This window comes from Chrysemys picta, chromosome 5 (assembly GCF_011386835.1).
Source record: "Chrysemys picta bellii isolate R12L10 chromosome 5, ASM1138683v2, whole genome shotgun sequence".
NCBI classification, from domain to species: domain Eukaryota; kingdom Metazoa; phylum Chordata; order Testudines; family Emydidae; genus Chrysemys; species Chrysemys picta.
In genome coordinates this window covers 134256781-134279120 of record NC_088795.1, presented here as the reverse complement: position 1 = coordinate 134279120, position 22340 = coordinate 134256781, and positions in this window count along the sequence as shown.

Here is a 22340-nt window from a genome sequence, read left to right as displayed (position 1 = left end):
CATCAAGAGAAAAGAATGTGGGGGTAGCAGACAGAGAGAACGGACAGGAAAAAAAAAACAGGGAATTTCACCACTCTGCCAAGTCATGGCAAGAGGGGCAGGTATGGGAGTCACCCACCCACCAGCTCTTTCTGATGTGAAGGCTCCAGCAACAAGAGAAAGTTTGGTTATGTGCAGCTCACCTTCTTCCCAACCATTCATGGTTTTAGATTGTGAGATCTTCCAGACTGGGACTATCTTCTTGTGTGTGTAGCCAGCTCCTCAGCTCCTTGCATGATGTGTACACTTCTGTAATACTGCTGCTGCTAATAATAGTAAAAAAAAAAAACAAATTAAGTGAGTCAGCTTTAGCAGTGGTGAATCTATTGTGCAGAAGAAGACACTGAACAGCATGTACCCATTGTAACATGTTTGAATAAGTCTGTGTCTCTGACATGCTAAAAGGTTACAAGAAACCAGGCACCAAAACTGTTTGTCCAAGGCAGCAAATACAATATTGAATGAAACTGAAACCATACAATGCATATTATATCAATAAGGGACTGGGATTTGTCATGTTCCCCCCTGTGAGCACACTAGTACAAATATCCTTGTCAGGATGATAATTACAATGAAAGATGTTATACCTGGGATGCTAATGAGTAAAGTCACACTTTTCCCTGGACTTGTCAGTGTAGGAGTTATGGGCAGAATTTGCCAGACCACGAGAGACCAATGCTTCATGTTAAAGATGTGTGCCTCATTTTGTTTCCCCTTAAGTATATTTTCACAGGGATTGGAGCTCACCTGGGGAATGTTTTAGCCCCAACTCTGACTTTGGTGCTATTTGCTTTTTATTTTGATCACTCTGTTTTTAGTAAATCTTATTTTCTTCAAGATACTTGTGGCCTGACACTGTTCACCCAAATGCATCCTGCAGGATCCTTCGCATCTGGGTCTAGAGTCTATGTCTATTCAGAACGCTTGGTCAAAAGGAAAAAAGTCTGGTCCGTAAGGTGTAATCAATGCCAGGACTCTGGTTGGTTAAAAAGCCCTAACGATCACTGACGAGAGCTAAGTCAGAGAGGCATGAGGTGACATAAGATGTCATGTGACAACATAATCAACCAAAGGAATATCAAGTTAGAAATATTACATCAGCAGAACAAATTCTCATTGGCTGATCATACCCTAAAATCCATCATGACAATATTTACAGCAATTTCTGAAAGCCACTTTTTCAAGTTAAGCCTTTCAGGTGAATCAATAAAACCACCGATATGATGCATAGTGCTTTGAAGTCCTCAGATGAAAGTTTCTATTCAAGCACAAATGTATATATTATTTTGATTACACGAGCTCAGTCTTTCTGAATGGGCTATCGTGATCTAGACACATTCTACAGATGTTTCTGGGTACAACTGGGGAGAAAAAAGGAAGCCCATTTACTTTCTATAATGGAAGGTGAACACCTCTGTTGAAAATAGAATTAGCTGAGGAACCTGAATGTGAAGTCCTCTGTACTGTAGCAATGGCCATCTGGCAAAAGCTGGGAAGATTTCTGACATGCTATTTAAATATGAAGGGGACATTGTCAATGAAAAGCTCATGGGAGGTGAAGAAAGGGATGTTGGCTCATGCAGAAATTCTGGGGCAGAGGGTTGCAGTGGACTGGGCTATAGATTAGAATAATTATAATGTTATATTTCTATGGCACTTCTAATCCTGAAGGATCCCCAAATTTGTTGCATACTATGTATATATAGTATCACTGAAAACAAACCACTTCTAGACTGGGAGGGCAATGGCCAGCCAGTGCTGGCAGCTCAGTGTGGGAGAAGAGGACATTTTGAGAAGGACACTGGGCACTACTTCTCTTGTTATGCAGCCTGCCAAAGGATCTTTACAGCAAACAAGATTTCATGATGTCAGTGGTATCTGAGAGTGCTCAGTAAATCCAAAAATGAGGCTATCAAGTCTCATCTGAAAGACTCTCCACTCGGTGGAGCGTGGAACTCGGTTTGTCTGCCTCAGAAGGCTAAGAGACCGAGTTACTTGAACTCATGGTTTCAGAGAACGTATGAATTTCAGAGATTAATTTTAGCAACTAAGCCATACCTTCCAGGCAAAATTAATGTCTGGTCTCAATTATAACCAGCAGGGACTCTTTCCAAAGAAATCCCTGAATTTTAGGACCAGCGGAGAGAAGAAGCTGATGAACCTGGTGATGCAATGCCCTCAAGGGTATAAGGCTGATTATGAATAATAAAGTCCCAGAAGTTCCATTCAGAAATAAGGAGGATACAAAGAGTTGACATTTCACATGAGGTTAATGGGAAACTGGGCTGAAATCCTTTCTTGCTTTGAAATGATGGTTTTCTATATTCGAAATGAAGGCTTTGCTGATAGTTTCAATATGGTTACAGCTTAAGCCAGGGGGAGATGAAGACCATTTTGTTTGAGCTTTGGCTGAACAGTGTAACTGGGCTATCCCTGGCTGAGCCCTTGTGTATGTAGAACTAGAGGTGTGCTGCTTGTCCTGAAACTATCCAGCTCGTTCTTCTTCATCTTCTCCTCATCCTCTCCCCTTCTCCCTTTTGTTGAAATTAAAACTGTTATTCTTTGCCTAACAATGCTTTTTGACCTGAAAGGTTCACAAAGAATGTGATTCTTGTGTCAGGAAAAACCTGGGGAAATAGAGAGTATTGCCCACTCCCATGATTTAATTGCAAGTCTTGTGGTATTTGGTGTTTTTCAAAAAAGCCCCAGCTCCTGGAGTCAGATGATTAGATAAGAATATCAGCATTCATTTTCAAAACAGTTTCAAATAATTTATTTATTTAATTTGGGTGCAAGGCTAGTGAGTGGGGGGGGGGCGTGGCTATTGATGGTTCATGAGTGGCTGGGAGATCATTCATGTAATGCAGTTGGGTGTGTCCCTGCCTGTGGATGGCTGTGTAAGTGCAGTGCCTGTCAGAGGCTTGTAGCTTGACATCAGCACCACAGTGTGAGAGGCAGCCCAGGCTGGTGGGTTTGGAGGACTCAGCAGTCCCAGAGTCCAGGTTGCACCCCGGTGACCCCATCACAATGGGTGAGTGCAATCAATTCTTCATAACCCGTTCCCTCTTTAGACCCTCTGCTGTGGCTGCCATTAACAGTGCCCTTTAGGATGCTGTGTTGAGGCACAGAGCCAATAGTCCATGGGGTACTGATCTGAAACTCTCAAACTCACTTTGAAAAGACCACTGAAAAAACACAGGGGGGGGGAGGGACAAGTTTGAGTCTCCATTGACCTGGAAAGGATTTGAATAAGTGTCTTAGGCACAAATCCTGGGACAGATTCTGCCCAGGAAGCCCCTAGCGTGGAGATTCACCATGCAGAGCCACTTGGAGGATCAGAGCCCTAGAGATGAAAGGTTCCCTAGCTCATTTCTAGTGGTTTTATTTGGAACAAGCAGGATTCTTAAAACATGCCCATTCTTCTTATATATTTGAAGATTGATTCTCCTTCCAGGTTAAGAACAAACACCCTGGGAAAACAGGGTCTTTCGAATCCCCCAGGAACCTGACTTGTGGAATGGTGTCCTCGCTCCAGTTTATCAGAATAAGGACTTACATTTTTTAAAAGAGGCAGGCACTGCTCAGGCAGTCCTGGAAGCCTTCAGGGAGGGTGGGGAAACAGGAAGGATGGAGGGCAGGGGAGAATACACAGAAGAAACATTGCATTATAACTTTGCTAGGAAAAAACATTCTCTAATTAGATGACAGCAGAATGATGACCCCAAAGAGCCTCACGCATGGTATCAATATTTTATGTTAACGGGGGCCCATCATGCATTCTTTAACATTCATTGTTTGCGCTTCGCAGACTACAGACAGTCTTCGCTTTCTGTGCAAAAATAAGTCCTCATCTTTAGCAACCCTTTGCAAAAGAGAATAGGCTGTTTCCTTGCCATGGATGGATGCAAATTATTTTTTACCCACTGTTGGGATATTTACCTATTTTGAAAATGACAAGATAGAAAACTGTCTCTAAAGTTACTTTGGATTTTTTTTTCCATTTATGATGTAAGAGTTTAGAAGCAAAGTGAGAACGAATCCTCATTCTGAATTCAAATTAGATACATATTTTAAAACCCAGCCACACTTGACCGATGTTTGAAATGCTGTAGACGGGCTTTATTTCATATCATTTGTTGATGCCATTTTACAATATAATGGATGTTAGCGTTTTTGCAGATCACCTGCACACATGCTGGATAGCAACCAAAATGAGTTCTGCTGTGGAAATAACGTTCTTTGCAAAGTCATTGTGCACATTTTCTTCGGTAGCAAATGGGCCAAGAGTCTAGTTTCATTATCCCAGTAATGAATTTTAGCATAAGTGAGCTCTTACCACTATGTGAAAAGCCCTTGTCACACTTCTGCAGTGCTCAACATATAGTGCTTGACAGTATAATGGAATATGGAACTGGAATTATCCTTTTTTATCAGGGGACGATTTTACCCATATGTCATAAATCTTCCTCATCCACCCCCACTTATACATTGTCTGCTCTGCTTGGTGCTAACAATCAAGTCTAGAGGACAGCCTGATCTTTCAGACTAACATGGAAGTCGACTTTCAGCCTCCAAGACATGAAAGTGCTGGTGGGACCTAGGCAGTGGCCATGATCTCTGTTGCCCATATCTCATATGTTATTACTATGTGTATTACAGTAGAGTCCTGAGCAGGACCCCAGTGTGTTAGGCACTGTCCATGCACATGCTGAGGGCATGTCTACACTTATCTCCGGGGCGATCGATCCAGCAGGGGTCAATTTATCATGTCTAGTGAAGACGCGATAAATCAACTGCCGAGCACTCTCCCGTCGACTCTGGTACTCCACTGGAGCAAGAGGCACAGGCAGAGTCGATGGGGGAGTGTCAGTAGTCGACTTACCACAGTGAAAACGCCGCAGTAATTAGATCTAAGTACATCAACGTCAGCTACGTTTTTCTACGTGATAACATAGCTGAAGTTGCGTAACTTAGATCGATCCCTCCCTCCAATATAGACCAGACCTAAGAGATAGTTGATGCCCCAAAGATCTCATAGTCTAAATAGAAAAAGCGTGGGAGAAGGCACAGAGAAGAGAAAAGACCTGTCCCCATGCACACAACAGGTAGCTGAGAACACAACCAGCTGGTGTGGCGGTGGTGGCCATCGCCCAACCATGATGACTTTTTTCCCCATCAAACTTTCTAGAAAGTTGGAATCTGGGTTTTTGCTTTACAGCAGCACTCCCACTGTTGTTGATTTTTCTCTTGCTGTTTTTCACTTCTCACTCCCTTTCCCTCCTCCCTCCCCCATTATTTGTCAAGTGGCTTATAGAATCACAAGACTGGAAGGGACATCAAGAGGTCATCTAGTTCAGTCCCTTGCACTCATGGCAGGCCTAAGTATTATCTAGATCATCCCTGACAGGTGTTTGTCCAACCTGCTCTTAAAAATCTCCAATGATGGAGATTCCACAACTTCCCTAGGCAATTTATTCCAGTGCTTAACCACTCTGACAGTTAGGAAGTTTTTCCTAATGTCCAACCTAAACCTCCCTTGCTACAATTTAAACCCATTGCTTCTTGTCCTATCCTCAGAGGTTGAGAACAATTTTTCTCCCTCTTCCTTGTAACAACCTTTTATGTACATGAAAACTGTTATCATGTCCCCTCTCCATCTTCTCTTTTCCAGACTAAACAAACTCCGTTTTTTCAATCTTCCCTCATAGGTCATGTTTTCTAGGCCTTTAATCATTTTTGTTGCTCTTCTCTGGACTTTCTCCAATTTGTCCACATCTTTCCTGAAATGTGGCACCCAGAACTGGACACAATACTACACTTCAGACATAATCAAAGTGGAGTAGAGCAGAAGAATTACTTCTCGTGCCTTGTTTACAACACTCCTGCTAATACATCCCAGAATGATGTTTGCTTTTTTTTTAAACAGTATTACACTGTTGACTCATATTTAGCTTGTGGTCCTCTATGACCCCCAGATCCCTTTCCACAGTACTCCTTCCTAGGCATTCATTTCCCATTTTGTATGTGTGCAACTGATTGTCCCATCCTAAGTGGAGTACTTTGCATTTATCCATATTGAATTTCACCCTATTTACTTCAGACCATTTCTCCAGTTTGTCTAGATCATTCTGAATCATAAGCCTATCCTCCAAAGCACTTGCAATCCCTCCCAGCTTGGTATCGTCTGCAAACTTTATAAGTGTACTCTCTATGCCATTATCTAAATCACTGATGAAGATATTGAACAGAACCGGACCCAGAACTGATCCCTGCAGGACCCCACTTGTTATGCCCTTCCAGCATGACTGTGAACCACTGATTACTCTCTGGAAATGGTTTTCCAACCAGTTATTCACCCATATTATAATGGCTCCATCTAGGTTGCATTTCCCTAGTTTGTTTTTGACAAGGTTATGCAAGACAGTATCAAAAGCTTTACTAAAGTCAAGATATACCACGTCTACTGCTTCCCTCATATCCACAAGGCTTGTTACCCTGTGAAAGAAAGCTTTCAGGTTGGTTTGATGGAATTTGTTCTTGACAAATCCATGCTCACTGTTACTTATCATCTTATTATCTTCTAGATGTTTGCAAATGATCATTGCCTTCATCTCTTTCAGGGTCTGCACTTGGAGCTAGGGGTCGAATTCCCCACTCCAGTAGACATCCTCACACTAGCTCACTAAAAATAGTAGTGTATCCACAGTAGCATGGGCAACAGTGAGTGATGGCAGAGGTAGGCATCCCAAGTACATACCCACAGGGCCCAGGCGGGTTTGCACTCAGGCCAGCTAGCTCATGCTGCCTCTTGTCAGTGCCTGCGTGACCACAGCTACGTTGTCGTTTTGTGTGTGTGTGCGCTCACTCAGTGCATGCAGTTGTGGTTCCCCATCTCCAAAAAGTTATATTGGAATTGGGAAAGGTTCAGAAAAGGGCAACAAAGACTGATTAGGGGTATGGAACAGCTTCTGTCTGAGGAGAGATTAATAAGACTGGGACTTTTCAGCTTGGAAAAAGATAACTGAGGGGGGATATGGGAGAGGTCTATAAAATCATGATGGACGTGGAGAAAGTAAATAAGGAAGTGTTATTTACTCCGTCTTATAACACAAGAACCGGGGTCAAAAAATGAAATTAATAGGCACCAGGTTTAAAACAAACAAAAGGACGTATTTCTTCACACAACGCACAGTCAACCTGTGGAACTCATTGACCGTGGATGTTGTGAAGACCAAGACTATAACAGGGTTCAAAAAAGAACTAGATAAATTCATGGAAGATAGGTCCATTAATGGCTATTAGCCAGGATGGGCAAGGATGGTGTCCCTAGCCTCTGTGTGCCAGAAGCTTGGAATGGGTGATAGGAGATGGATCTCTTGATGATTACCTGTTCTGTTCATTTCTCCTGGGCCACCTGGCATTGGCCACTGTTGGAAGACAGGATACTGGGGCTAGATGGACCTTTGGTCTGACCCAGTATGGGCATTCTTATGTTCTTTATTATTTGTATGGTGGTAGCATCTATAGGGCCATGGTCTCAGTTGGGGCTCATTATGCTAGGCAAGATGCTCACTGTCCTGACAATCTGAACACAGATAATTGGTAGGAGAAAGGAAGAGTTATTATTCTCCATAGGGAACTGAGGCACACAGAAACTAAAGACCAGATTTCCAGAAGAGCTCAGCTCCCATTTAGGCACCAAAATAGGTGGCTAGATTTAATAGAATAAAGCATGGATTTACAGGGCTTGCAAACAAGTAGTGAGTCCTGCAGACCCAAAATCTTGCCCAAGAGTTTTATAAATCCTCAAATGCTAAGAAATTCACATTGCCTTATTTTATTATTAGTGTTTAGTATAAGTTGCTAAAGAATAACTATTGTAAGTGATCTTGTCATCTGTGATCCCCTGAGGTCGAGGATGATCTTTTTCACAGGTTTTATTTTCCATGGGTCCTTTGGTGACTGAGAAGTCCGATCCTTGAGCCACAGGTTCATTGGGAGACATTGCAGGTAGTGTTGGAAGACAGGGTTGGGCCGCAATTCCTTTGTGACCGTTGTCTTTCCTTTCTTTTCCAATGCTTTTCTGTGACCAGGGCAAGCCAATTTTCCTCAAAAGTGGACGTTCCCCTCTATGACAGTCTTCGCCAGTTATTCCTATCCTGGGCTGCTCTTTCCCAGTGTGTGGTGTCGATGCCACATCTTATGCTGTTTAACTTGAGGGTGTCTTTAAAGCATTTCTTTTGACCTCCCCATTTCCTTTCTCCTTTGATGAGTTGGGACACTCCACCTCAGGACCCACTCCACCCCAGCTGATAATCAGGGCCTCAACACTGAAGATGTTGGCCTCTGTGAGGACACTCACATTAGTGCGATGATCCTCCCACTTTATGTTGAGGATCTTCAGAAGAAAGTGCTGATGCTGGCACTTTCTGGTGTCTTCTATAGGTCACCCAAGTCTCACAGCCGTAGAGGAGAGTTGGGATTACCACTGCTTTATAAACTAAAAGTCTAGTGTGTGTTCTGATGTTGTGATTGTTGGCAGACTGTCTTGCAAGACTGTTCAAACCGTTCAAAGGCAAGACTGGAACAGCGAATTCTGTGCTGAATTTCGATGTCTATATCTGCCCTCTGTGAGAGATGACTGTCAAGATAGGCAAAGTATTCTAGATTTTCCAGTAGTTCTTTGTCGATGTAGATCTTCCTTGCTGGGTCTGATGATTGACCGGGGACGGGCTGGTGAAGAACTTTTGTTTTGCTGATGTTCAGTGTTAGCATTAGGCTTTTGTAAGCTTCAGAGGAGCAATTAAGGGCTGTTTGTAGATCCTCCTTTGAGTGTGCAACTACAGCACAATCATCTGGAACAATTTTTATGGTGGGGGTACTGGTGATGTAAAGCATGTATTTGGTGTTTGTTATTACTACTTCAAGCCAAGGGTATGGCAGCACCCCTGCATTTACCTCCCTAATCCTGTCTCCCAAGAAATGAAGCCTCACCCATATCTAATTACTCATTCCAACCCAACCCTACAAACATAATCCCAACTATACCTATTAAGTGATGTGCTCTAAATTAGCTATTATCACTCAAGAAAAAAATTGTGGATAGTTCTCTGAAAACATCTGCTCAATGTGCAGCAGCTGTCAAACAGTGTTAGGAACGATTAGGAAAAGGATAGATAAGCCAGAAAAATATAATGCTAATATATAAATATAACGCTAAAATATAATGCTACTATATAAATACAGGGTATGACCACACCTTGAATACCGTGTGCAGTTCTGGTGACCCAATCTCAAAACATATTAGAAAAAGTACAGAGACGGGGGAAAAAATGATTAGGGTTATGGAACAGCTTCCATACAAGAAGAGATAAAAAAGACTGGGCTTTATCTGAGAAAAAAAGACTACTAAGGGGTTGATATGAGAGAGATCTATCAAATCATGAATGGTGTGTAGAAAGTGAATAAGGAAGGGTTACTTACCCCTTCACACATAGCAAGAACCAGGGGTCATCCAGTAAAATTAAATAGGCAGCAGGTTTAAAACAAACATGAGGACGTACTTCTTCACCCAATGCACAGTCAACCTGTGGAACTCAGTGTCAGAGGATGTTGTGAAGGCCAGACATATATCTGGGTTCAAAAAAGAATTAGCTAAGCTCATGGAGGATAGGTCCGTCAAAGGCTATTAGCCAAGATGGGCAGGGACGCAGCCCTATGCTTCAGGTGTCCCTAAACTGCCAGGAGCTGGGCCTGGACAACAGGGGGATGGATCACTCAATTGCCCTGTTCTGTTCATTCCCTCTGAAATATCAGGCCACTGTGAGAAACAGAATACGGGGCTATATGGACCCTTGATCTGGGCCTAATGTGGAAATTCTTATGTTTTTCCCCCCAGCCCTGAGCAGCCGAGCAAAAATGTCAAAACAGCTGGCCAGTCAGCGGGGATGGAGTGGGGGAAAGGGAGTGGCACAGTGTTACCATACTCCCAGGAAGGAAGATGGCATCCCTGGCAATGAGGGAACTGGCCCTGATTTCACCCACTTGCTCAATTCCAGTAGTGGAATTCTAAAGACTGGTGTTTGGCTTTTTGCAGGTGTGGGTTTGTTGTGGGAGGAGGTGATCTTTAGTCTTGACAGACATAACTCCAACTGCTTAAGTCCATTTTACTCACCAGGTGACACAGCAACAAAAGAAACCAAAAATAATGGCCTCCTGTATCTTCAAAATATGTGGTACGATCTTCACAAAGAAAACTGGTCGACAGGGAGCCATTTTCCCCTCTGGCTTCCCAATGAATTGATCTCAGTGGTGTTGCTCCTGATTTACACCAGTATATCTGACATCACAGCTGGCCTGTGGTGTAAGGAAGAGGCTTGGCTGAAGATATTAGGGGACGAGGGGAAGAGTTTTAATAAAAATCTTCTTTCAATCAGTCTCTTTCTACAGTGAATGTACTGAAATTCAGACTCCTGGGAAAGATGTGAGAGACGTACAATTTGACAGACGAGGTTCCTTGGAGAAATTGTTTTCTGGTGTTTCTGTTAAAGTAATGACAGTTGCAATTGGAGAGAAAAAAAAACTAATTTAACACTGAGGATTTTGTTCTGAATCACAATGTGCCTCTGATTTAGTATATTTATCGCCAGGTTTCACTTGAGAAAACATGCTGTTGATTAGAATCCAAGCCAAATTAGCAGACGATTCTAGCAGCATCCTTGATGTCTGTTTTTATGTTGAATTCATGCTATACTTATTTAAAGATAAAAGCAATATTATGGGAATTACCAGCAGTGTATTCTTGTTGCATAACTAGCTGAGGCTTGTGAATTACTGCAGCACGAATGTATGGCTTGAGTTATACCAAATTGTTTACAGGAGTGATTTGTTAACTCAAGCCGGGTTCAGTTCTAGTTTGTTAAAGACTAACAGCGCCGGGCTCATACTGGTCAGTCATCCATTTTTAAGTGCTGCAGTGTAGCTTTGAAACAAACTTGCTGGAAAAAAATATAGACCACTTTCTAGCATTTTGCATTCCATTAATGCAATGGGACGAACAGGGTAGTCGAATGGGGCACATAATAAAGCCCAACCGTTTTAAAACCCCCCAGGGAAATTAAGTCCTGTGGAAAAAACAAGTATGTGATGATAATGCGTACTCACAAGGTGGGAGGGGGAAGGGGCGAATTAAGATTTCATGAATTCTGACATTTTCTAACTTTTGAGTGCTTGACTTTGCAACCTTAACATTCTTTTAATGTAGTGTGTTGTGTGTGTGTGTGTGTATGTAATATTAGATACTTACTCTGTATGTACAACACCTAGGGCCCAATCGAGACAGTACTGTAATAACAATATTGAAATATTGCCATTTTCTTTCCTTCACCCCATTGTATTTTGTGTTTAGAGATCTGCCCAAAAAAGTACTACATTTTTCTGTGTGTAAAAAGTAAAACTTTGACAATGACATTTTTTTTGTAAAAACACTGGCCTGAAAGAAGAGGCATTTTTCATTTAAAAACAAACACAATCCTTTTCATGTGGGATGTCAACCAGCTCTTCCTTTCTGTGAACCTGAGCTGGGTTCTGGGTGTGCCAGATTTATAGGTGGGGCTAGAAAACCAGTAAATCAGGGTAAGCTTCCTTGGTGTCAACAAGGCAAGAGTTAGTTTGGAGCTTGAAGTGAACCTGCATAATTGTATATCCCTTCATCCATTGGGCCTTCCCTCCTTGAGAAAGCATTTGGAAAACCCTGGATAGGGTGGCCAGGTGTCCGGTTTTCAACCGGAAAGTCCGGTCGAAAAGGGGACCTGACAGTGTCCAGTCAAATCTACTAACCGGACACCCAATGTGTGGTTACTGTGGGCGGGGAAGGCGAAGACTCACCGAATCACCACCTCTGCCAGCCTTTACTCAGCTGGGGCCGCCTTCTACCTGCATTGGGTGTCTGCAGCTCCCAGCCCTCACTCTGCAGGCAAGTCCCTCCTGACCTGAGTGGGGGATGAAAAAGGAAAAAGCAGCGAACGACAATGGTGAAGGAGGAAGAGGAGTGGACGGGGGGTGGGGCCTCAGGGGGAAGAGGCGGAGCAAGGGGAGGTTCCAGCACTCCTGCTGGAGTGTCCAGTTTTTAAATATTCCCAACTTGGCAAACCTAACGCTGGAGGATTTTTTTAACAGTAAATGAAAGGTGTTTTTTTAATTCTTCCTGAAGGTGAGATTCAACAGAGGGCTAACAGAAAATTATGTCTAACAAAATTATGATGCTAGCTTATAAGGAATTGCCCTTTTATGCATATGGCATCTAGCCACCTTAGACAGACTGGCTCCTTATTCTTCAGTAGTTGCCAGCTTTATTGCTACAATATACAGAGTGCACCTTGTTAAAAGGGGGAGCCAGCACACCCTCAAGATGAGTTAATGACACTCCTACTTATAAAACAGTGCCTAGCACATGGCCAATGGTTGGCACCTGTGGTCCTGCTCTTTTGGCAAAAGAGCTAATTCCTTTTTTTTAATCATGAAGGGGAAAAATTCATTAACACTCCGAAAGTCCTGGACATACAAATTGCACATGAAAATTGCAAAACCTAATGCTTCTGCTGGCATTACCCCTCCTCCCATGTGGATACACGGTCGCTACCAACTGTCTCCTTGTCAATTTAATGATAAACTACCCCTTGTGATAACAACCCGCTGCTGTTTCTTTTCTTTTCCAATCCCTGTTACCATGCGTTAGAGTTTAAGCTTTCCAGCTCCACTAGTAAGGGCGCACACAGCTGTGATGTCTCAAGAGCAGAGCAGGCAACTGTGGTCCAGGACAGGAAGTAAACTGTGCCAGCCCTTCACCTGGTAACACTGACTGCCCTGTCTTCCCAGGCCAGCACATTGGAATGGAGGCACCAAGCCCCTGCCCGTTCCTCACCCCTGCCCACCAACCCTGGTAGAGGGAGCAGCTGCTCTCTCTTAGATGCTGCTATGCCCAAGGCAGGTACCAAGCACATGGTGCTCCTTATGACCCCTTGCTCCTCTGCACCGTTGTGAAGTAAGAGTCATAGGCTGGTCCCAGATAAGTAAGGAGACATGGAACCATCTCTTTAAAGCCCTAATTTGCTTTTACAGACCTTCTGTCTGCAATTCCTGGTCATCCCATTCAGTTTGTTCTTCTCGCTCAGTGTAAAGTAGCTTCTATTTTTTTCTAGATTATTCCTTTTGATATATTTTAGATATATTTTAGAGATATTAGTTATGAGGTAGCAGAGATGTGGGGTGTTTGTACGCATGTGAGAAAGAGAGAGATACAAACACACAAGCTGGAACTCAGGAGCCCTGGCTTCAGTTCCCTGCTCCGCCACAAACCTTTTGTGTGACTGTGTATAAGTCACGCAACCTCTGTGCACCTCAGTTCCTCGTCGCTAAAGTGGGGCCAGCAATACTTCCTTCTGCTTCTCCCCACTCCTCTGGGTTTGCCAGCCTCACAACTCCATGCCCCTGGGGAGTAACCATGGGCTATTTGTCTCTATAGCTCTCATGTCAGCAGAGAAGCAGGTGATGCAGGAGCAGGGTATTTTCTTAGTGCAATCTACTTAGTCACAAATGAACAGACGCAGTCACAAACTACACACAAGCAACTCCATCTTGCAGAACTACTGTCCCTTCAAAAGGAAGAGGCATTTATGGGCCTGTGTCTCATGGCTTCCCTGCTCCTCCCTCAGCTCCTGAGCTTTTTACCTTAGAACCCCCCAAGCCCAAATCTGCTGACCTAGAACTATGTGACCCAAAAATGCGAGCCTAGGCATCAATTCTCCTTTTGTGCAGCTACTTTGCAGTACCACGAGACCTCAGGAAAGGTTTGATTGTGCTTTACTGCACTCCCTTAATGTGTGTCTCAGTGCAGAGAGAATTCTTCCTTGAGTCTTTATATATCAGCAACTCACAGCATGCATGACATTAGCACCTTTCGTCCAGACAATATGTTCTACGTGAAGAATTGGTGAGTCTCAGGCCACTTTTTAATAGACAGGTGTCCAATCACAAGATCACCCCCACAATGGGCATTGTCAGTTTCTCACCAACAGTTGAAAGGCTGATAGAGAACAACCTACAATCTCCCTGCTAGACTGGAATCCTGCAACTATGAATTGAGGCACATTTCTGGGGTAGCTGACGTGCGTCTATCAATTCTATGCTTCTACCAAGATTATTACTATTAATTATTGATATTACTGTAGAGCCTACGAGCCTCGTAGACCAGTCAGACTCGTAGACCAGTGTCCTAGGTGCAGTACAACACAGAACAAAATGACAGTCCCCACTTTAAAGAGCTCACAACCCTAGGGCTTATCTAGATGGAGACAAGCTGGTGTGCAGATCTACAAGGCACACTCACTGCTGTGTTGGCCTGCTGCTGTACACTAAAAATTCCTCAGTTCTTTGAAACTGGAGCTCAAAGCACACTGAGAAAGTTTTAGTGCATGGTAGCAGGGTCCACCCAGGAGTGAGTGTGAGGCAAGCTAATGCACTGTAGAGTTACTCCCTAGCTTGCAGCTATCTCTCTGTCTAGACAAATCCTGAGTTGTCTTCTTTCATATGGCGTAAAAACAGCAATATTATATGTCCAAGGCTAGGTTGGCGAGCCAATTGATTGCTTCAGGTGCTGAGGAGTGGATGGCAGAGATGCCACCAGGATATGGTCATTTGGAACTTTGATTGATGAGGTGTACAGATGTGCCATAGTTTGAAGCTCGCTTCTGCAGTCACAGATAAGATTGTGTCTCAGTCCCCGTTTCTGGAGAAGGAAGGCACGTCTGCCATGTGATGTGTGGATGAGAGTCAAAGTGGACCATGTTTTCTGTGTGAGTGAAAAGCCACTGGGTTCACTGGTTGAGTCCTTGATGAGGTGTTTATTCAGGATGCTGGAGTCCTTCCATCTTGCTCACTATTGATCTTTGGGTCTAACAGTCTTCAAACTCTTGCACCACGAGCCAGAAAGGCTTTCTGGATTTGAACTGGAATCTCAGTATATTATTTAGGTCTTCATGTACTAGAAGAGCCTTATTCCCTCAAATACAATGGAGCTCCTGAAGAAGTCATATGTGACAGAAAAGTTGGGGTGGGTGGATACGCACCAGTACAGGAAGCCATGGTTGTGGCATTGATTTTACTGTGCTTGTAATAATCCACATGATGTTGTTAAATTGAGAATCGACAAAGTGATGCATGGGAGCTATGTGTCCAGAGAGTTGAGCAGTATTCTGCAGGAGAGCAGACCTCTTCAGTAGTCCTTGTTTATAGAGTTTTTGCATCAGCTCCCCAGGTCAATCCTGCAAGTGTCTGATTCACAAGCAACGTTATTTTTTCATGGATATTTTTCAGGTGATGGTGGTGGTATGTGAGGTGGCTTTCTAATGTCACACTACGATATTTTGAAGTAGGATCGTGTCTCATCTGCTGACTCCAGAAATCCATATGCTGTTCTGCCCTAGCCTTTCAACCACCCATATAAGAAATATTCTTCCATGATTTCAAGGTCCTTAGTGAAGATTTGTTCTATGGTAGGCAAATCCCATGCCTGTATAGTCAGAGCAATGTCACCAGCACAGACAAATTTCTGTGATGACGTTCATAGAAGGTCACTGATATAGATATTTACTAGGATCAATGCTTGGACTGGTCCTTGTGGACCACCATCATTGAGAGTGCAGGGACTGATGACCTGGTCACTAAGGAAAACGTAAAACCTATGACTAGTCAGAATTTCTTGGAAGAATTTTTATCATTGCATTGCACAGGTTAATTTGGCTGGCTTTCAGGAAGAGACTGTACCTTCATATAGTGTTAGAAGTGGCAGATAAGTCTAAGAAAGCTGTTCCAATCTTGAGTTTTTGCTGGAATCCCACCTCAGTGTGTGTTGTTAAGGCTAATACTTGGTTGGTGCAGGTGCAGCTGCAGCCTTGTTGGAAACCTACTTGTTCATTCAATAACAATGCATCTAAAAGTGGCACAACCCTTGCCGGTAACATTCTGGCCATGGGCTTGTATGATGTGCAGGGGAGAGATATGGGCTGGAACAAGGAAAGATTGCTGGTTGGCTTCCCAGGCTTGGCAGTGACAATAACCATACCTCACGCCAGATCCTCAGGACGAACCCTGAGGAGTGGATATTGGAGAACAGTGCTGCCTACCATATCAGTCCTTTGGCTCCAAGGATTATAAAATATTCCGGAAAGACGCCATCAGGTCCGGCAGCTTTCCTGGCTTTCACGAGTGAGGGAGATTTGTTTCCCTCCTCAAAAGTATAGGGGGGGGGACAGGTAGTGAGCTATTTATCAGAGTTCTCCGTGTATATGGCATTTCATAGACATATGCCCTAGTGCTTTAGATCAGGGTTCTGATGTTTAAGTGCGTTTGCAGCTCCACACAAAAATAGCCAAGCTTTGGGCTGGAAAGAGTGAAATCCAGAGTTTCAGCCATCCTGATCCATCTTTGACGGTGCACTAAATTCAGTGACTCAACTAAGGATATTGAAGTACCTGGATCACCAGGTGTTTGGTACTCCTTTAATAGCCGATCTGTTTCTGGTTTCCAGGATGGGGTGTATCCTTTTCAATAGCAGTGGGAAATAGTTTTTCTTGAGGCTATTTGGATGGGCTGGGTGAAAACAATCAGAATTTCTGGGTATCAGTGGAGCCACATCATTGGTTGCCTCCGTTGTTGAAGTGAACCCTGGCCAATTTGTCTTTCAAAAATTCCATTGTGGTTTGGGCAATGATATGACTATTGAGAGTTCAGTCCCACTGTGGATTATCCGTGATAGATGCTGACTGTGTGGAATGCTGCCAAGAATAGTTCTAGAGTGGTGATGAGTGATTCTGGAGTAGTCTTTGGTAAGGAAACAGAGATCTGGATTGTAGCATCTGTTCCCGTGAGCAGAATAAAAGGTGCCTCTGTCTTTCACACTGAAAAGAAGGTATGTGTCTTCATTTAGTCTGCAAATGCCTTGTCTGCAGTATTGTTACTATTATACTCTCACATCATGCGGTGGCTATTGTACTTACTGACATACATAGACGGCTAAAAGGCTGTGGGTGAGGGGGAGATGGCCCACCTGTATTCATTGGTTTATACACATTAGCCCCCTTGATTTTGCTAATTCTTATTACGATGGTGAAGGTTCTGGTGCCTATCATGTCATAATCCTTGATGCACTGCTTGAAGTATGTGGCAAGGTCATGTTTCGAGTTATGGAGGGAAGCAACAAGATTATAACTGGCAATACAACAGCATGATTCTTGGGCGTCATCATCTTTGAAATGGGTTTCTTGCAGGGCATAGAAATCATATTGTCTCTCATAATGCCAGCTTTTAGAACAGAACATACCTTTGAGGCCCAATTGTCAAATTCATAGCGCTGGGCCTAGGGTTCTCTTCAAATGGCTCTGGAGAGAGTCACTTTTTGCAGAGTAACTATTTTTATAGCTGTTCGATCCAGGACTTCGCTGAGCGATGTTCAGATGCTGATGTGATTACATTGGTTGTGCCTTGGCTCGTCAAAAGGCAGACTGTGAGCAGGTTGTCATCAGCTGCCCCAAGTAATTCTGAAAAACACAGGGCTCTGACCTTCAGGGCCACCAGTTTGGATTAATAAGTCAACTAAAGAAAAGTTTGGGTGGTAAAAAAGGAGAGAGAGAAACTCACTCCACATTTGTTCAAAAAGTGGAGGACCAGGTAGCTCCATCTCCACATTGCTGCCACAGTAACAGACATATTCTGGGTGCCAAATATGCTGAGAATCCTCCCCCACAATCCACTTCTGTTATGATGCTACATAACATATTGCACTTCTTATGCCATTATGTTCCCTTTTTAAAAATACAGACTGTTAGGTTTTTCCTTACACAAATAGCAACCATACTTTGTCAAAATGCCCTATATTGGAGAGAACACTAGACAAGAACGAACAAAAGGGTGGGTTTCTTCTCTGACAGTTTGCACTGAAACCGAATCCAACATAAATTGGTGGAGTGTCTCTGCAGAGGGCAGAGTCCTTAAAGATTAGAAGGTGCAGCATACAGAAAGCAAAGGTTTAGCAGCTACATAAAATCATAGATTCACAGACTATAAGGACAGAAAGGATGACTGTGATCTTCTAGTCTGATCTCCTGTATAACACAGGCCTTAGAACTTCCATGCATTAATTCCTATTAGAATTACAGCATAGCTTTTAGAAAAACATCTACTCTCAATTTTAAAATTGCCAGTGATGGAGAATTAATATAGCATTTTTTTATAAGTTTAATTGGTTTTCCAGGTTTTTTCTTAATCAGAAATGCTTGCTATATTCCCCCAGTACACAAAGTTTATATGCTGTGAGAAGATAGTAATTCACATTCACCAGTCTCCATTGATTGTAAGAATTCCTAGTTGCAGGGGGTTAACTCTGCTGTTCTTCTTGCAGGGGTATCTCTTTTGCAATTGCTTTTTTCACATTCTGCTTTACAATTTAAGAATTTCTGTTTTGGTTTTAGTCCAAAATGCATACTGGTGATGTTAACACCTTGCAGTGTCTCCAGCAACAGTTATCCTAGGCCAGCTCTACTCCACAGCCTCTCAAAAATATGCTTTGAGATGCAGAAGTTATCTTTCAGTTGAGGGTTGTGGCTACTATCCTCTGTCAGTTTTTTTCCTGTAGCAAATTAACTTGCTGTAGGAGAGGATGTACGTTGCCATGCAAGAGATTATGCTGGGTGAAGAGTTGCCAGGCATCTGGTTTTGAACCGGAATGCCCGGTCAAAAAGGGATAATGGTTCGGAGTGCAGGGAAGCACAGCTAACCAGGCCACTAAAAGTACGGTTGGTCGCAGAACCAGCGGGGCAGGCAGGCTCTGTGCCCAGCTCCATGCAGCTCCCAGGAAGTGGCTGGCATGTCCCTCCCGCTCCTATGCAGAGGGGCGGACAGGGGAGCTCCGCATGCTGCTCCTGCAGCTCCCATTGGAACCGTGGCCAATGGGAGCTGTGGGGGTGGCATCTATAGCTGGAGTTAGCGCATGGAGCTCCCAGGCTGCCCTTCCACCTAGGAGCCTGAGGGACATGTCGCTTCTTCCAGGGAGCTGCCTGAGGTCAGCACCGCCCGGAGCCTGCACCCTGAACCCTCTCCCATGCCCCAACCACCTGCCCCAGCTCAGAACCCCCTCCCACACCCAAACTCCCTCCCGGAGCCTGCACCCTGCACCTCCCCTGCACTCCAAACCCCTCGGCCCCAGCCTGGAGCTTCCTTCTGCACCCCAAATCCCTCACGTCCAGCCCTACCCCAGAGCCTGCACCCAAGCCGGCACCTTCTCCCTGCCCCTCACCCCCGCCCCCTTCCCCAACCAGGACCCTCCTCACACACTCTGAACCCCTCAGTCTCACGCCCCAGCCCAGGTCCCCTCCTGCATCCCAAACCCCTCATCCCTGGTCCCACCCAGGAGCCTGCAACCCCAGCCCCAGCCCTGAGTTCTCTGCCACATTCCAACCCCCTTGGACACAGCCTGGAGCCCCCTCCTGCACCTCAAACTCCTCATCCCCGGACCCACCCCAGAGCCTGCAGCTTCAGCCGGAGCCCTCACCCTTCCCACACCCCAACTCTCTGCCCCAGTTCTGAGTCTCCTCCCACACTCCAAACCCCTCAGCCCCACCCCAGAGCCCCATCCTGTACTCCAAACCCCCCAGCCCCGGCCCCACTCCAGAGCCTGCAGCCTCAGCCGGAGCCCTCACCCCTCCCACACTCCAACCCCCTGCCCCAGTCCGGTGAAAATGTGCGAATGAGCGAGGGTGGGGTAGAGTGAGCGACCGAGGGATTGAGTGAGCGGGAGACTGACCTTGGAGAAGGGGCAGGGCAGGGGGTGGGGCAAGAGTGTTTGATTTTCTGAAATTAAAAAGTCGGCAACCCTGGGCAGTTTGGCTTTTTATATATATATATATATATATTATAACTATGAAAATAACAGCCTTAATAATACCTATCTCAGAGGAGTGGTGTCGGGTCTATTTTAAAGTAATGCCTGTAAAACACTTTGAGATCCTCAGACAGAAGTGCAAACTATTATTAGTCAGCTTTCATACCCTTACAAATATATATATATATATATGAGAGAGAGTTTCTACAGATCTGTGGCCAAGACAGTATTGTCTTCATCTTTTCCTGAGAATGGTATATGGAGATGCACGTCATTTTATGAACATGCACTAAATTTGTAAGGGTATGAAAGCTGACTAATCATAGTTTGCACTTCTGTCTGAGGATCTCAAAGTGCTTTACAGGCATTACTTTAAAATAGACCCGACACCACTCCTCCAAGATAGGTATTATTAAGGCTGTTATTTTCATAGTTATAATGGGTTTAATGCAAATCATTAAATTGACCATTCACTTTAAGAACCATATGGGCCCAGATACTGATTCGCTTTGTGGTCAGTTTATGCTGCTTTATTGGCACAAAGCATCCCAAAAGTCAATGTAGGTGACCATAAGAGGATTGCCCTGGTATAGAGGAATTCTCCAGAGACATAAAGTCATAATAGTGGTTCCGACACTATCATCCCTTCCGATGGCCAGCACAGCTTGTAGCTAGGAGAAAAGGAATGTATCTGTAAATACATATCCTGATCTGTATAGATATGCCCTGCTGATCCTCAACTGCCATATTAGATCTCTGAGGCCACTGACACATGACACAAGTTACAAGGGGAAACCAAGGTGCATAGCTAGTCCATGATTAGGAGAGAACAAAGGCAGACAAAAGCCATCTTTGTGTCCCTCTTTTTTAGATTGTGCTGTGCAAAATCCATAGTTTCCAGTTTTTTTGCTCCACTATGAAAATCATTTTGCTAAATGTGAAAGTCACTCCCTAGAATCTGCTTGCAAGAAAACTGCCAGTTGGAATGAATGTGAAGAACTCTATCATTCACTTTGCAGCAGCTTGGGGCTTTATCCTTTCAGGTACGGAGCACTTTGTCCCCAGTCAAGCAAAATAATTAAGTATGTGCTCTACTTGAACCATGTGAGTAATCCCACTGAAGTTCTCTTGTCTTATATTTAGATTGCAAACACTCTGTGGACTCTTTTTTGGCTCCATGTTTGTACAGCACCTAGCACAATGGGGGTCTTCGTCCATAACTGGGGCACCTCAGTGCTAAGGAAATAAATCATAATACAATAATATTTAATAATAATTAGTTAATAATCAGCACCTTTCAGGATTGAGCCCTTTGTGCAGAACTTATCCCAGACCTGGCAAACAATTAGTTGGCTTTGTGTACCAGTCCAGATGACAAGGGCTAAAAGACCCATTTCATGCTACTGCTAAATGCTAATCATAGGTTCATGTTGAATTTATACAGCAAGCTGCAACAGGCTGCACTCAGCTGGGCAAAACCATGGAACTTATGCTGATCTTAATTTCTTAAGTGCTCTGTGCAGTTTTGAACATGTTCTCTCCCGTTCTTGGCATTCTTTTTCCAGGTAAACTCCAAGGAGCTAAAAAACAAATGGAAAGGTGTGGGAAAACTTCAAGCACCTTAGTGTTTGATTGGTAATGGCCTCTAAAATATGTGCTAAAGACATTTAACAGTGCCCCATGAAACTTGCCATTTTGCTGTCTGGGGAAATATATAAATATAGCCTTGGTATTATTATCACGATTTTAATGGGGTGGGGGGAATCTGAGGCCTAGATCCACAAAGGTATTTAGGCTCCTAACTTCCATTGACTTGAAACCAGTGGAAGTTAGGAGCCTAATTACCAGTGGGGATCTGGGCTTAACTCACTTACAGCACCAAATGCCACAGGAAGTGCCAGAAGTAAAACCCAGGAGGTCTAATCACCAGTTTCTTGTTCAACCCACTGGACCATATGCCTTCCCCCTCAGTGTTTAGTTCTTTCCCACCTTAAGTTCCTGAGATGAAATCCTGGCCACATTGAAATCAGTGAGAGTTTTGCAGAACCAGCTATGCAATTTCCATCATGCGCAGCAATTTGAATATTAGCAGTGCCCTCACAGTCTGCCATCGGATAGTATGGCGATGGGGGCCAAGTAGCGACCTCAACAGATCTCAGCAAACATTTTTCCTGCTGCTGTACTCTAAAACAATCTAATTCTTCTGTCAAAACACACTCTATTGTCATCCCCATTCTCTCTAATAGGAGCTGCATGCATGCAGTGATGGGAGCATATACCCGTAAGTGGCTTTTATTCTTCTAATCAGGCATCTGTTCCTTTCGTTCTCTCTGTTGCTGACTGTGTTCCCATTGTTTCTTTGCTGACT